Source organism: Rosa chinensis, chromosome 3, assembly GCF_002994745.2.
Source record: "Rosa chinensis cultivar Old Blush chromosome 3, RchiOBHm-V2, whole genome shotgun sequence".
NCBI lineage: Eukaryota > Viridiplantae > Streptophyta > Magnoliopsida > Rosales > Rosaceae > Rosa > Rosa chinensis.
The window spans coordinates 42,181,791-42,198,307 of record NC_037090.1 but is presented as its reverse complement, the minus strand read 5'-3'; the positions used below and the strand labels follow the sequence as shown (position 1 = coordinate 42,198,307).

Genomic DNA, 16,517 nt, shown 5'->3' with positions numbered 1-16,517 from the left:
GTGCAACAAGAAAAGGCTCGAAACAAGTCCAGATTCGTTCCTTAATTCCCTCAAGATATGTTGGCTGAAATTAGAGAATAAAATCTGCAATTTTAATGTGGGAATCAAGAGAAATCAAGGGGAGGACATTAAGGATAAAGCCATGGAGAGATTTAAGGGAAGAAAGGTCCAAAATGCATCCAGATACATTGCTTAGGTTCATGCCTAGATATTTGGCCGAAAATTAAGAGAAAAATCAGAAATAATCTTGAGAAAATCAGCAACAATATATTAGGGATTGATTTTGGAGCTTCCTGATTGGTTGAATGACATGGCAGAGCTGACGTGGCATTAATTCATTGGTTGGAGCTGTGTGGTGCAACCAGAAAATTCCTTGGAAATTAAATTCATGAAGCCTTGCCTTCCCCTATATATACCCTCCTCTCTAGACGTTTTAGACACACCATCACACAACAACACCATCACACAACAACACCACCACAACAAACACCTCTTCATTCAGAAAATTCTCTCCATCCTCTAAAGCAAGCCACGGATTTCAAGCAAGGCCGAAGCAAGAGAAGAAGGAGCCGTGACCTATTCCTCCACCATCCACTGATAGGAGCATAAAATGCGACGTTAATAATGTTTAAACCCTATATTTTGCTAAGTTATTTCCTTTATCTCGATCAATTTAACTTAGTTAGTGTTTTACAGGTAAAATGGAGTCTCAAGGTCCAAAAATGGCTAAGGAAGGCACAAGTGGCGCAAAAATGGAAAGAAGTGAAGAAATGGAAGTTCTCCCAGTTTGACTAGGAAAAGGAATCCTAGTTGGAGTAGGAATCAGAAGCTGACTTGGATTCAAACTCTTAAGTCGCGGAAATTAGAAGTTCTACTTGGACAAGGAAACCCAATTCTACTCAAATATGGAATCCTAGTGTGACAAGGAGTCCCTGTTGGATAAGGATTACTCAAGAAGGTTCCGGAAGAGTGTAGAAGAATCGCAGAAAAGAAGTTTGTATTCAACTAGGAAACCTACTTGCATATGGAGTTCTACTCATACTAGGAGAGCTATGGAACGATCATGAAGCATCTAGAAGTCTCAAGAAGATCATATGCCGTGCACATGGAAGAGGAAGCAACAAGAGATTCGAATTACAAAGCAATATGGAATTTGGACTTCTTGTTGAGTAAGGATTGGAATTTCGTGAGATTCTTGAGGGTTCTTGAAGGTTCTTGACGTTTCTAATTCAGAATAGGTGTGGAAGGCATGTGAGAGGCCTGTGATGCAAAGGAAAATCGAATTGGACTCAACTTGTGCTTTAAAAGTCGAATCCATTACAGATTCGGAAATCTGCCTGTGCAGATCAGTCAACTTCAACGGAGTGTCAAAAATCGCTCAGAGCTCAGAAAATTATGATCTTTATATGGTTGGAAAGATACAGATTTCTAGTTTCCAGAGCTTTTTACAGCTCATCAATAGCTATTTTCTAGAGAAAGTTATGGCCGTTTTAGTGGACTGAGGTCAATCCTGCCGGAAATCTGTTTCGTGAGAAAGAAGTCCTAAATCAACACAAACTAAGAGAAACCAAGTAGAAACGAATTGGGAGTGCCTTGAGACATTCTCCTATATATACCTTGTGTATTAGACGTTTCAAGGTGAACAATTTTCTCCACAATTTCGTATTCTCACTCGTTCTCTCTAGTTTTCAGGTTTTCGCAATCTTCAAGGAGCAAGGCCGTAACCATCCATCTTCCTAGCCGTGATCAACACTTGTGCATCATCTTGGATCTGCTTTGGACCTTGGGACGTGATCAAGGGTTGTCCACACCATCATCTTTTCATGTATTCTTACGGTTTTGGCTTTCTTGTAGTTAGAATTTCTGCTTTGGAATTTCTGTTGTTTAAACCGAAACTATGATGTGACAAACTGATTTTTGGATGCAATTTAGATGGTTCTTTTCATGTTTGATGTGTTTATGTGTTCTTGATGTTGATTGATTGCCGAAATTAAAGAATAATAATCTGGTTTTATGCTTCATTACATGTCAACGATTTTCTAAGTCTGACAAACAATTAGTATGACTTGCATGTAACTTGCTAGTAATTAGGGTTGATGCTTTGTGAACCTCAATTCAAAATAAGTAGTAAAGGCTTGCTTTGAGTCGAAATCAGATTATGCATGTGATGAATTGACTCGCGTGGATGTACTTGGATTTGCATGTTCATTGACCAAACTTTCACTTGTCCTTAATGATTCGAATGCATGAGATCATGAGTTGCGTTGATTGTGTGATACTTGTTTTCGAAATAAGTTGGATTAAGTGCGTTGCTTAATTGACTGAGTAAAGGGAAGTAAAATAAGTGACATTGGTTGCGTTGATCTTTGTTTCTTGGTTGATGGTGTTCTTGGCAATTAATGAAGATTAAGGGATGCATGAATATGTTGTTCTTGAATGGTTCTTGATAAGTTGTTCTTCGAAAATCCTTCTTTTCCCACCTATGTAAATAAAATGTTTTCTTGTTTTTAATCTTTTAATGTTTTCGAAATTTTATGTTTTTCAATCTTCAAAAACCCCCCTATCTTTATGTTTTCTTGTTTGTGTAAATAATTAAAATTAACTTAGAATTTTTAGGTAGCATGTTCATATAAATAATAAAATAAATAAATAAAAAAATGTTTTTAAAAATTCGTGAATAGTGTCTCCGTGAATAGTAAATATGTGTTGGTGTTTTCTAGGAATTAATTTGGTGGTTTTTAGGAGTTTGTTATGTGCTCCTATTTTTTAGGGATTGGTTCCTTATTTTTAGGAAAAGTAGTTAGAGTTAGTTTTGACTTTGTATTCCTTGTTTGACTTAGTCAATAATTTGTTTTCTTAATAATTAAGTAATCCTAATTAGTATATGACTAGTAATCCTTGTTGTATGTGGATTTCTAATATAACTATGACTTGTAAAATGTATTCTAGTAGGAGTAGGATTCCTAATCTAATTATAACTTGGATTCTTTGTAAATTTCGAATTGTTGTCTATATATACTTGTTATTTTCGTTTGTTTTGTAAATTCATTTTCTTATTTTCGTTTCACATGTAAGCACCCTCAATCCCCGGTTTAGAACGATCCCTGCTTATTCTATACTAACAACTACATTTTCAGGGTTTAAATTGGCGATTGCTTTTGCACGTATCATCCACCATTGAAGACTTGCTTTCAAGCTTCAAGGATCACAACGAAAATCATCCATCCTCATCTTCCATCCACGGTGTAATTCGACCTCTACTTTGTAACCTTTGTTTGAATTTCGTTGGTTTTGTTTTAGTTGACATTCATGATTGAACAAAATTATTATTTCTGGAATTTTTATGATTAAATGAGAATTTCGACTCTTATATTGTAATTCGAGAGTTGCTTATGTGAGTTTGTTTAATTAAATTTGCTTTATAGATATCTTTTGTATTTTAATCTTATGTGGTTCGAAACACTTAGGGTTTTGATATGAATGGTGCTAGGTTTAAGAACATGAAATCAACTTTTTGTTTTGTGTAACTTGAATCGAAGTAGTAAAGGTTTTGGACAAAAACCGAATTTAATTAAAGAGGATTGCAATTAGGTGGACTTTTTCATACTAAGTTGCACACTTGAGTTGATAGCCTTTCTTTGTTCTTAATGCGTTAAACATGTCATGATTGACTAGCTTTCTAGGGCTTGATTACATGTTTGATAGGATTAATCTTTGTGCTTTCACTTAGGTTAATTAGCACTGAAAAGTAAAAAATGGGAAATTATTTGCTTCCGAATATTTCACATGATCAACTCCTTTCTCGTGACTTAGATGAACAATATTAGGATTTAATCGAATTTGATCATAGTTTCGGTTTTGATCTTTGTTCTCTCATTCCACCCGTGTATATATGTTTTTTACATTTTCTTTAATTTATTTATTTTAGTTTTTAATTTAATAATCCTAAAACCCCCTTTTGTGTTCATTTGTATATATTTTTATTCTTTGTTTTATTTTTGTAAATAATACTTTTTACTTTTATTAATTTGTTTTTGCAATTACAGGTGTACCCTCAATCCCCGGAATAGAACGATCCCTATTTACTATATACTAACGATGACATTTCAGGGTTAAATTATGCGCTTGCTTTTAGCGTATCAGAATTTTTATTTTTTTTTCGGTCACAATATAAACAAAACACATATTATTCACAAAGTGACAAATGATTTTTCAATCCCCGGCAACGGCGCCAAAAATTGATGCGCTCGAAAGCAAGCGCATAATTTAACCCTGAAATGTCATTAATAGCATATAATAAATAGGGATCGTTCTATTCCGGGGATTGAGGGTACACCTGTCAATGTAGGACAAACAAACAATTAAAATTAAAACAAAGTATAATATTTACACAATATAGACATATTTACGAAAAAGGGGGAATATTCTTGATTTTGGTTTTCTTTTGCCGAAAATAAATACTAAGTTAACAAAACAATTAAAATGCAAAAACATAAAAACACAAATGGAATGAAAGAACAAAGATCAAAGTCGAAACTCATGATTAAAATTGATTCAAGTTCATCATTGTTCATCATAGTCATGCAAGAGGAGTTGATCATGTGAAACGTTAAAAGCAAACAATTCCCCATATTTTACTTTCAATGCTAATTAATCTAAGTGAAAGCAAATAGACTAATCCTATCAAACATGCATTCAAGCCCTAGAAAGCTAGTCAATCATACATGTTTAACGCAATAAGCACCTAGAAAGGCTATCAACTCAAATGTGCAACTTAGTATGAAAAACTTCACCTAATTGCAATCTTCTTTGATTAAATTCGGTTTTTGCACAAAACCTTTACTACTTATTGATTCAAGAACACAAAACCAAAAAGTTGATCCATGTTTCTCAATTTCGTAGCAACATTCACATAAAAACCCTAAATGTTTCGAACCATTCAAGATTATCATACAAAAGATTTCTATCATGCAAATTTAATCAAACACTCACACAAAAGCAACCATAAATCGCAATATATGAATCTGAAAATTAACAATTAATCATAAAATTTCAGAAATCAACAAGTGTTCAAACATATGTGTCAACTAAGGCAAGACCAACGAAAATTACAAAGCAAAGGTTACAAGGAGAATCGGATTACACCGTGGATGAAGATGAGATGGATGAATTGATGATGTGGTCTCTTGAATTTCGAAAGCAATCTTCAAGGATGGTGATGGATGGTGTTCACGGCTTGTCTTCTTCTTCCTTGGCCTTGCTTGCACTTCGTGGTTGCCCTAGAGGATGGAGATGAGCACGGCTAGGCTAGAGAGAGTTTCTGATTTTTTTTTTCTAAAGTGTAGAATGTAAAGAATTGGAACCCTTGACGTTGAGAAAGTGAAAGAATATATAGTGGACGGCCTCCTTGGTCTCCAAGCCGTGTGCTTCCTCTTAATTCTCACGGCAACAATGTGTTAACTCCACATAATTTCCTCCAATGCTTGCTTGCCACATGAGCCCTATGAGGTGGTCCATCCAATCACAAAATTCCAATATTAATTCCCTAAATAATCTTGCCGAAATTCCCTTGATATAATTTCTGATTTTTGTAGTTCAATTCGGCCAAACTTCCTTTAGGGAATTAAGGAATGTATCTAGACTTCTTTTGAGCTTTTCTTGGTCTCCACCTTTTTCTCTTTCCTTTTATTTCTCCCTTGAATATCTCCTTGCCGAATTCTCTAGGGTTTTCTTTTTAATTCACACGGCAAATCCATCTTTTCCTCTTGCTTTGGACGGCAAGGAGTCTCCTAGGGATTATCTTTCCATAAATATTTCCCTAGAAAATCTCAATCGAAATCTTCTTTATATTTTCTGATTTTCCACGTCATTTTCCTTGTTTCTCTCTTGGCTTTGGACGGCAACAATGATATCTAGGGTTTATTCTTGCGTCATAAACCCTAAATGTATGGGCTTCATGGGCCTTTTATCCATTTGCCGAAAATCCACTTCATTCTTGAGAGTTCTTGGGCCTTGTTGCTTCTCATTCAAGCCTTGTCATTTTCCAACGTCACAATACTTTATTTTTCCATTCCTTTTTCATAGTAACGTTGGAAACTTCATAGGTGGGCTTTCCTTCTTTCCGCAGGGTTCCTGGTTGGACCAGGAAAACTTCTTTTCTTCATTTCTGCTCATTTCTGTGGCTCATTGTTTCTCATTTTTGCTCCCCTTGACTTTCGCAAGCTCCTCTTTCCATTTGTGAGTTCATTTCCACTTTTTAGCTCGGAGGTCCTGAAAATAGAAACTAGTAAGAAAAATAGAAACTTTCCTAAAATGAAAAATGGCAACTTTCCTAAACTGAAAATGGGAAACTATCTAAAAAATGAAAAATAGAAACTACCGAAAATGGAAACTTACTAAAAATGATAAATAGAAACTACAAAAATAGAAACTTTCTACAAATAGGAACTTTCCAAATCAAAGAATGGAAACTTTCCTAAACAGAGTTTTATTAAGGAAATAGCGCAGAAAATGTAGGGAAAAGCAAGTAAAACGTCGCATTAAAATGCTCCTATCACCTGGTAAGGATATGAATCATACTTGTCTGAAGCATGCTGAGCTTAACCCCATCACCATTGTTACAAACCAAGTCCTACTTGTGTAAGTGAAGATTATGTGTTTTAATTAACTCTCGAATGCTTAAACATTGATTCTTGGTTGAGTGCTAATCTTGGTGTTATGAAAGTAAGAGATTGCTAAGACAAAAAGTTGAAGGGCAATAGAGTCATTGTTTGTGTAGAGTCTTTAAATTTTCGTTGAGTCTTAGTTGAGTCTTTGTGAGATTTTGCTAAGGGACTAGCAAAAGCTAAGTGTGGGGGAATTTGATAGGAGCATTTTAATGCCACATTTTAACTGTTATTTCCCTATATTTTCTGCGTTATTTCCTTAATAAAACTCTGTTTAGGAAAGTTTCCATTCTTCGAATGGGAAAGTTCCTAATTGTAGAAAGTTTCCGTTTTGTAGTTTCTATTTTCCATTTTTAGAAAGTTTCCATTTTAGTTTAAGAAAGTTTCCATTTTAGTTTAAGAAAGTTTCCATTTCTTATTTTAGATAGCTTCTATTTTCAGGTTTTTGGAATAAATAAGCAGAATTGAGTTCATAAATGGAACGAGAAGTTTCATGAAGATGACATGGCAAGGAGAGAATCAAGGAAGAGTTTTTTTAAAAAAAGGAAAATATATTTTCCTTGGGGATTAAATTTGCCGTGTAATACTTAAGGAAAAACAAGGTGACAACGTGGGAATTGAAGATGATTGATAGAGGATTTCAAGGAGAGATTTTCTTGGGAGACTTTTATGGAAAGAAATATTGTTGGAGGAATAATTTGGTGTGATTGCCAACGTGAAAATCAGAAATAATCAAGGAGATGATGCCAAGAGAGATTCAAGGGAGATATTTATGGAAGGAAAATATGTGTGCACCAAGGAAAAGCTAAAAAGGCGTCTAGATTCATCCCTAAATTCCCTAAAGGAATGTTGGCCGAAATTCATGAAGAAAATCAGAATAATTTCAAGGAAATTCGGTAATTAAATATTAGGGAGGTATTTTAGGTTGGAACACATCACAAGGCTTACTTGGCATTCTATGATTGGTTGGACCACATCACAAGCTTACTTGGCGAATTATCATTGGTTGAAGCTATGTGGAAAATTCTGATTGCTTTGTGAACCCTAGCCCTGCTCCTATATAAAACTCCCCCTTTCTCAACGTCAAGGGTTCCTCTCCCCCATACAATTTACACTTTAGAAAAAAATCAGAAAATCTTCTTAGCATAGCCGTGAGTTTCTCCATCCTCTAGTCATCTCCACGAGTTCAAGCAAGGCCAAGGGAGAAGAAGCATAGCCGTGAGCATCCATCATCCATCTCCAACCTTGAAGCTTGCTTTCGAGATTCAAGAGACCACCACATCAATCGTTCATCACCATCTCTATCTCACGGTGTAATCCGATTCTCCTTTGTAACCTTTGCTTTGAATTTCGTTGGTTATGAACTAGTTGACATATGTGTTTGAACAAATATTAATTTCTGGAATTTTTATGATTAATTGAGAATTTTCAGATTCATATTATTGTTATTCGAGAGTTGCTTATGTGGGTTTGTTTAATTAAATTTGTGTTATAGATAACTTTTGTATTTTAATCTTATGTGGTTGCAAACACTTAGGGTTTCGATATAATTGGTGCTAGGTTTAAGAACATGAAATCGACTTTTCGTTTTGTGTAAACTTGAATCAAAGTAGTAAACGTTTTGTACAAAGATCGAATTTAATTAACGAGGATTGCAATTAGGTGGACTTTTCCATACTAAGTTGTACACTTGAGTTGATAGCCTTTCTCTATGTGTAATGCGTTAAACATGACATGATTGACTAGCTTTCTAGGGTTTGATTGCATGTTTGATAGGATTAATCTAGGTGCTTTCGCTTAGGTTAATTAGCATTGAAAAGTAAAAAATGGGAATTCATTTGCTTTCGAATGTTTCACATGATCAACTCGTTTCTCATGACTTAGATGAACAATATTAGGGTTGAATTGATTTTAATCATAAGTTTCGGTTTTGATCTTTGTTCTCTCATTCCATCTTTGTATTTACGTTTTTGCATTTTATTTGTTTTGTTTACTTAGGATAATTTTCGAAATCAAAATCCAAAACCCTCCTTTTTTTCGTAAATAATGTTTATACTTGTGAATATCTTTGTGAATATTATACTTTGTTTTAATTTTAATTGTTTAATTCTTTGCCAATGACAGGTGTACCCTCAATCCCCGGAATAGAACGATCCCTATTTGCTTATACTACTAACGACATTTTCAGGGTTAAATTATGCGCTTGCTTTTTGCCGCATCAGTTTGGCCGAATTGAAACAAGAAAAATCAGAAATTATCTCAAGGTATTTCGGCCAAGATTTCTAGGGAATTAAAAGAGAATTTTGTGATTGGTTGGACCACCTCATAGGGCTTATGTGGCAAGCAAGCATTGGAGGAAATTATGTGGAGTAATCGTGTTAATTTCGTGGAAAATAAAGGAGAGCACGGCTTGGAGACCAAGTTGGCTGTGCTCCTATATATACTCCTCCTTTCTCAACGTCAAGGGGTTCCTTCCTCTCTCCCTTTTTTACGTTTTACTCTTTAGAAAAAAAAATCAGAAAATCTCTCTAGCATAGCCGTGAGTTTCTCCATCCTCTAGTCATCTCCACGAGTTCAAGCAAGGCCAAGGGAGAAGAAGCATAGCCATGAGCATCCATCATCCATCTCCAACCTTGAAGCTTGCTTTCGAGATTCAAGAGTGATGCGGCTGAAATAGCCTCACAATTTAACCCTGCAAAATGTAGTTGTCAGTATAGGATAAGCAGGGATCGTTCAGTCCGGGGATTGTAGGGTACACCTACACAAAAAGGTCAATTAACAAATAAAAGAATAAAATGGGGGGTTTTGAAATTTGGTTCCTAATCTACTTAAAATAAAAACAAAACAAATAAAACTATATACAATGATCGACTTCCCTAACCTAGACCAATACCACTCGGAAATTACTAAGTGTAAAAACAGAAAATTCATTTCAACATGCTACAAAAATGTGCCCACCTTAAATGCCTAGATAAGAGCCAAAATGAAAAGCCTCAGCGGATCAATCCATTTATCTGATTCGTTCTAATGTAGGTTTGGATCGGAAAAGTCCTTACCAAGCCTAATACTACTAAATTTCGAAAACACTCAGCGTAATTCTCTTAACTAGTAGTATTATCTAACCCTCGAATCAACTCACACGTGCAAATTAACCATTAAACATAGAATTTAACACGTAATTTCCAGAATCGTTTAATCATTAAACATGATTTTTACCACTCGTTAGAACTAATTACTACTTGTTTAACTCAGCGTCTTAACAAATAACAATTACTCTTGGCAAATTAAGCAAACACACAAGAACTCTCACCGTTATTCTAGCATGCAAACTTATGAACCTAACTCTGAAAATTACCTAAACACGTAAAAGGGCACAAGATTGTAACATGCATCATAAAAGAATTCTCAAAATTAACTCAATAATAAACTGAAAATCTCAAAAATATTAATAAAAATATTCTGAAAATTCCGTGTCTCCAATTACACAACTTGCAAATTGAAACGCACAAAACCGAAATAAAAATTGTAAGTAGAGTCATAGTTACACTTTGAAGCTTTCCTCAGCGGCTTAGCAACACGGTGATGAACTCGTCTCTGCTATGGTGGTGGAGCGTCCTTGACTCAGCGCCTAAGAGCTTTGTAGATTGATGGATGGATGGTGTCACGGTCTTGTAGGTGATGAAAGTTTAAGAAGTGAATTGGGCAGAGTCTTGGAAAAGTTTTTGGCTAGGAAGTGATAGGCAATGAATTATCTTAGCTGGGAAGTGATCTTGGCTGGGAAGTGATCTTGGCTAGGAAGTGATAGGCAATGAATTATCTTAGCTGGGAAGTGATCTTGGCTGGGAAGTGATCTTGGCTAGGAAGTGATGCAAATTCAGTTCTGGACGTTGCCTATTTATAGGGGAGCATTGGTTGGCTTTTCCAGCTGAAACGTCTCCTTTATGGCCTTAAATCCTCTCATAATGGGGCAATTCTTTTAATTTCCAAGCTGAAACGTCTTTCTCTTATTTATTTTCCAGCTGAAACGTCTTTCTCTTTTATTCCTCAACTGAAAACGTCTTTTCTCCTTTATTTCCCTTCTTCATTGCTTGGTCAAATATCTTAATGCTTTATTTTATGACTCCATCATTGTTGTTTCCAATAGTTCCACCAGGCAACGTTTCCTACAACAAGCAGGAGAATATCAGAATTTTCTAGAGAAAATAAAGGGAATTAAAATAATGTAAAGACCGCAAAAACAGTCGACAGTGAGGAATCCTGATCCAGCTAGGATTCTTCATGAATTTTGTGTTTTCTGCCTATTTCACACCAAACACTCTACAAGACTTTCAAAATGACTTAATGACTCAAAACACTAAACTAAGGGAGAAATAAGGCTAAAATCAGGCACATAATTAATAATATCGTCACACTTTTTTTGCTCCTATCAACTACCCCACACTTAGCTTTTGCTAGTCCCTTAGCAAAACAAAAATACAAAACAAAACAACGACTCAACAAAAAAACAAGTAAATGACTCTACTTCCCCTAACTGTTGTCTCAGAGACTCCAAACTCATGGCTTTCACGTTAAACACTTAATCAAAATTGCATAGATAATTCCATGGTTAATAAACCTGTGACATTCATATGACTAAGCAAGATATGGAGAACTTAAGTTATACAGTGAATGATAGCATGTTTCGAACAAGTCCAATCCAAACTCACATGGCATACTCTCGATTTTTCTCTCAGAAATGGCTATGCTTAAAAGCTTCACACTCAAGTATATGCAAGAGAACAAATTGTAAGGCAACAAACAGCTTGCATATTTCATCAATAAATGCATTTTGTGAAGAATTATTAAAGACCTCATGAAGTGACTAAGTGCACAAATGGACCTAAACCATAAGCTCGACTGCGTACTTGACTCCACTAACCAAAGACTGCCCATCTCAAGGATCAAGTTAGCACTTAAAACAGGTTGTAATGGGGCTAAACTAGGGTTCTCGAAATGAAGATTAAGGATACAAAAATCCTAAGGACCTAGCAGAGCACATAAGGACCACCTTATGTCATCATTTTTGTAGACCAAATATCATTGTTTTGGGCCAAACCTTCACTCTAACCAACATGGGAATGGACAAAGGCATAATTTTCAACTTTGAGCCTTCTACAAATTTGAAAGTCCAAAACCACACTTCAACAATTTCCCAAGAGTTTTCTTTTCAATTTTTCTTCTATTTTGCCGCTTTTCTTTCTTTCTTTTTCATTTTTATTTTTACGGCAAAATTTTTTTTTTTTTTTTTTAAATGAAAAGAGCTCAAAAATGTGCCCACCTTAAATGCCTAGATAAGAGCTCAAATGAAAAGCCTCAGCGGATCAATCCACTTATCTGATTCATTCTAATGTAGGCTTTTCATTTGAGCTCTTATCTAGGCATTTAAGGTGGGCACATTTTTGTAGCATGTTGAAATGAATTTTCTGTTTTTACACTTGGTAATTTTTGAGTGGTATTGGTCAAGGTTAGGGAAGTCGATCATTGTATATAGTTTTATTTGTTTTGTTTTTATTTTAAGTAGATTAGGAACCAAATTTCAAAACCCCCCATTTTATTATTTTATTTGTTAATTGACCTTTTTGTGTAGGTGTACCCTACAATCCCCGGACTGAACGATCCCTGCTTATCCTATACTGACAACTACATTTTGCAGGGTTAAATTGTGAGGCTATTTCAGCCGCATCAATTTTTGGCGCCGTTGCCGGGGATTGTTAAAATCCCTTGCACTTAAAGTGTCATCGATTTTGTTGTATATAGAATGCATGCTAAGTTTTGTACTACACTTGTGGAATGGTGACAAATTGCGATTTCGGTTAGGCCAACCTTTAATTGTGATTTAGTTTAAGTTTTATGAGTGTTACAAAATTAAGCATGTCTTTTATCATTGTTGTACAATTTGTAGAAGTTGTTTTTTTTTAACCATATTGTAAATTGAATGTGTTTCACTTAGATTAATATACTTAGGATATGAATTTAGCTAAATACTTAATTGTTGTAAGTGTGTAAAATCGTATGAGCAGACAAGGGCCCTTTTGTTAATATTGGCCTAAACCCTTCATTAGTACCTTTCTTAGGTCTCTTGAGGTTGAGGGCGGCCTTTATTAGCACTTGGAGAACGGTCTAACACATAAGTTAATTTCCCAGCTGAGTAAGGGGCGCATACGGATGGTGTCTTAGGTTGAGACCCTGGGTGATGGGTTCAATTGGATCTCAGAGATACTATAGAATGAGCCTAAACCACTATGTGGGAGTAGCCGATAGGGGCCTAAACCTCTATGAGGGAGTAGCCTCCGTAGTATCACTAAAATGAGTCCTCCCTCTCACTTACCTCTTAATCTGGCCATTCGGCCTTCTGAAACAAAGGAAAGAGACTTATGTCTGGGCGACTATCCCTATATCGTATCTCACCAATAGTAGTGGTTTTTATTGGGCTCGACTTACAACTTGGAATCAATTGAGATATTAACTATGTTTATAATAATAATAAAAAAAAAAATAAATTGATGTGTGACCTGCTTAAGGTATATTGGATTAAACATGACTTTGTCGAGGGTAGCTGTTCTATAGTCCCATTGCACAAACGAGGTCCTCTGTTCCAGTACCTAAGTATGTAAATGTAAAAGTAACTTAGAAAGTTAAGGAAAGACATAATGTTTGTATTTCGAACCTTGTATATGTTACTAACACTTGATTTGGTCTTAAAGGTCCATGAATGTCCACTGTCTCTGATAAGACAAAGGAGCTCTTTGAAAAATTGGAACGTGCTAGGCAAAGGGCAGAACTCACTTTTTCAGACCGCCCTCCTCTAGAAAGGAGGGATTCTCAGGACTCTAGCTATTCAGGTTATAACTCCTCAACTAGATTAACCGAGGAGGTCAACAAACCTGACCATTCTGAAGAAGGAGAAGAACAAGTCTTTGAAGAGGAAGAAGAAGAAGAGGTCACTGAAGAGGACGTTGCAGACACAGAAGAGGAAGAAGAGGAAGAGCACGCCCGTGTTGAGCAAGTACAGGCACCAATGGCTGAGACTATTAGGCAACTATCCAATCCTACAGGTGGGGGTGTTGCACCCTTATGCATTGCCTATCCAGAACCAGGAGAGGGGCTTAATGATGATTTTGAGTTAAAGAGTGGGTTTCTGCATCACCTACCCAAGTTTCATGGGATGAGTAGTGAAGACACCAACAAGCATCTCAAGGAGTTCGAGTTTGTCTGTGGGAGTATGTGCCCTAAAGGAGCTGATATCAATATCTTGAAGATGAAGGCATTTCCCTTTACTTTGGAGGACAAGGCCAAGACTTGGCTATTCGAGCTGCCTGCTGGGACTATCAACACTTGGGATAGGATGAAGGGCGAGTTCCTTACGAAGTACTTTCCTGCCTCAAAGGTCACTGTTTTGAGGAAGCAGATTAGTGGAATCACGCAAGGACATGAGGAGAATTTCTGCAATTATTGGGATAGATTTAAGAGCCTTGTAGCATCATGCCCTAACCATGGGATGAGTGAGGGGTCCCTCCTAACCTATTTTTATGAAGGACTCACCGCTAATGAGCGTGGTCTGTTAGATGCTGCTGCTGGAGGATCTTTTATGGATAAGACACCTGCTGATGCCAAGGTGCTACTTACTAATCGTGCACTAAACTATCAACAATATGAGGGGGTGCTTTCCTCTCAACGGAGGGTACATGAGGTGTCCACTAACTCTGCTCTTGAAGACAAGGTCAACAAGATGTCTACTCTGCTGTCTCAAGTCTTAAACGTTAATGGAGGAGGAGCAATGACTCAAGTGTGTGGGATGTGCTCGACTCAAGGGCACCCCACAGATAAATGTCCCCAGCTTGCCTCTCCAGAAGGATGGGAATCTGTTAATGCCCTAGGGTATCAAGGAGGTCAAGGAGGCCCGAGGTACAACCCTTACTCCAATACTTACAATCCTGGGCTCAGAGACCACCCCAACTTTCGTTGGGCCAACAATGATAACACCTTGAGACCACCTCAAGGCCCAGGTCAGAATTCTCAGCGCCCACCAGGTTTGTTTTTGAGGCCTCAGGTACCTCAAACTTTTGGTATTCCTAATTCTGTCCCTCCACCTCCTGTTTCTAATACTTTGAGTGCCCCTAATTATGATGAACTGTTGAAGTCCCTTGCTGCGGGGCAACAACAACTAAACACGGCTACTCAAGCTTTGGTTGTAGGACAGGCGACCCATTCAAAGGATATTGCAGAGCTCAAGAATCAAATGGGCCAAGTGGTGGATTTCATGGGACGGATTGCTGAAACAGGGAAACTTCCAAGCAACACAGTGCCTAACCCAAGGAATGAGCACGCCCAAGCCATCATCACTAGGAGTGGGCACGTACTAGTTGACCCTCCCAGAGCCCACAAGAAGGCCCAAGCGGCCCATAATGAAGAAGAAGACGTTGTGGAGGTGTCTAGGAAGGATGTTGAGAAGGACCCAGCTACATCAAGGGTGGAAGTTGACTTGCCCCAAGCTGAGACACCCAAAGGTACAATTCCTAACTCTACTGGTTTAGTTAAGACTAACCCAGTTGTTTCTATACCTTTCCCAAGCAGGTTTGCCAAGACAAAGAAAGATAAATCTGATCAAGAGATCTTGGAAATCTTCAAGAAGGTTCAAGTGAACATGCCCTTGATCGAGTGCATCAAACAGGTGCCTAAATACGCCAAGTTCTTGAAGGAGCTATGCACCACAAGGAGGCAGACAAGAGAGAAGGAGGTGGTGAAAATGAGCGAAACGGTATCAGCCGTTATCCAGAGGAAGCTACCCCCAAAGTTGAAGGACCCAGGGAGTTTTTCTGTTCCCTGTATCATTGGTGACACCAGGTTTGAAAATGTGATGTTAGACTTAGGGGCATCCATAAATGTTATGCCTTATAATTTGTATGTGTCCCTAGGTCTAGGCCCTCTTAAGAGGGATAATGTTGTCATTCAACTTGCTGATAGGTCTAACAAATACCCTCAAGGGTATGTTGAGGATGTTCTTGTGCAGGTAAACCATCTGATATTCCCTGCGGATTTCTACGTATTGGACATGGAGGAATCGGCCCTAAATACCACACCATTACTTTTAGGGCGTCCCTTTATGAGGACTGCAAGAACTAAAATCGACGTGTACAAAGGGACTCTCACCATGGAGTTTGATGGTGATGTTATACGCTTCAACATTCTTGAAGCCATGAGGTACCCTATTTCTGATTTGAAACCTTGCTTTGCTATTGATGTAGTTGATTCACTCGCGCAGGTTTTCTCTGAAGCAATGGTTGAGGATGAATTGGCTCTGACCCTGGAGGAGGGGGTTGGATATGATGCAAATGGGGAACCTATTCCCAAGGTTGAGTGGGACGCTGAGGAGCCTAGAATGATCAAGACTGTGGCCTCACTGGAGGCTCAGCCTATAAAGAGGTCAATTTCCTATTTGTCAATTCAGGTTTCTACTAATAAAATACTACCCTCTATTGTTCAGGCACCCAAGTTGGAATTGAAGGTACTCCCTGAGCATTTGAAGTACGCGTACCTAGGAGAAAAGGAGACCCTCCCAGTGATCATATCATCAATGCTGGAGGTAGAGCAAGAAAGAAAGTTGGTGAACGTGTTGAAGAAGCACAAGACCGCCATTGGTTGGACTCTGGCAGATATCAAGGGGATCAGCCCAACCACGTGTGTCCACCGGATCCTGTTAGAAGATGGCGCCAAGCCCACAAGAGAAGCCCAAAGACGTCTACATCCGCCCATGATGAAGGTGGTCCAAGACGAGGTGATCAAGTTGCTAGATTGTGGGGTGATCTACCCCAT

The 16,517-nt window shown here is 37.5% G+C and overlaps 1 protein-coding gene across 1 annotated transcript in view; it reads left to right on the top strand.

Moving 5' to 3' along the window:
- LOC112194600 overlaps positions 1 to 16,517 on the top strand; it is a gene marked incomplete at its 5' end in the record, with an annotated part of 149,107 nt that overhangs the window by 102,090 nt on the left and 30,500 nt on the right.